We start from the raw sequence: 1,156 nt of genomic DNA on the forward strand, positions 1-1,156 counted from the left end.
GATAAGAGCAACAGAGAAACAGCCATAACCACAACTACAATTAATGTAAAAAAAAACAATAACAATAACAACAGAAAAGAAACAAATATACTATAAATAATAATTAATACTGATGGAAACCGCAACGATGAATTAAAAAATGCGCGAACGCAAAGGACCAAGTTCAAGTTGCATGTAGATGTGCGGGCTGACGGGTGACGGGAAGGAAACCAAATAAATAAAAATGCTGAAATGGCCAATGAAAAATTGCCAACGCCATGCATAGTCGTAAATTGTGGTAAAAGAAAATTAAGAAAAAAAGAAAAAAACAAAATACAAAACTGGCAAACAAACAAAAATAAACTGCATTCCATGAATTTTAAATGAGAACCAATTGTTTTTTAATTACATTAAAATAAACGAGAGAAGAGCAGATACATATACATATATGTAGATACATGCATGCGCTATGCGATGGAAATACGCGCAAAATATAAAGCAACAAAAAAGTAAAATTTAAATAAAATAAAAGTTTGCGACGCGCTCATATGCCGGGCGTGGCATGCTGCTGTGTGTGTGTGAGGCTGCAGGAAACAGCTGTGGAAAGAAAAAAGTAAAAAGCAAACATTAAATAGCGTAAAGATTTTTTTTCGTAAAAAATAGCAAGCTTTTACCGCGGCCAGCAAATATATTTGCACACTTTTTATTATTATACTGCCGTCGCATAAATTTTGTAATTAACATCAATCTGATTAAATAAAAACAAATTAAGTGGTTTTGTAAATAAATTAAAAACCTTTTTAATATTTTTGTTTCCCTTTAAGTTTGGCTTTTAACAAAGTTTATTTATTTTTTAATTAAGTTTTCGCATATTTCCAATAAAAATGCAGTTAAATTGGGTTAAAACCTTTTGTTGCAATTTACCCTCCTCATAAGGGTGGTAAAAAAAGTTTAAATTGTTAAGCTCACACCCCATAGGATTTTTCTTAATGGAAAAAAGGGTTTAAAAAATGATATTTAGAACCGCCTCAAAGCTTATGAAGTTTTCCATGTATTTTATATGTGGCAAATATCTAATAAAAAAATGGTTAAATAAACAATTCGATATTTTTACTTCCCTAAAGAGAAGCAAAGTCTTCTGATCGAAAAATATTGCTTTTCAAGAATTCCATACCAT

This window comes from Rhagoletis pomonella, unplaced genomic scaffold, assembly GCF_013731165.1.
Source record: "Rhagoletis pomonella isolate Grant_MI unplaced genomic scaffold, Rhpom_1.0 Rhpom_scaffold_00868, whole genome shotgun sequence".
Lineage (NCBI taxonomy): Eukaryota > Metazoa > Arthropoda > Insecta > Diptera > Tephritidae > Rhagoletis > Rhagoletis pomonella.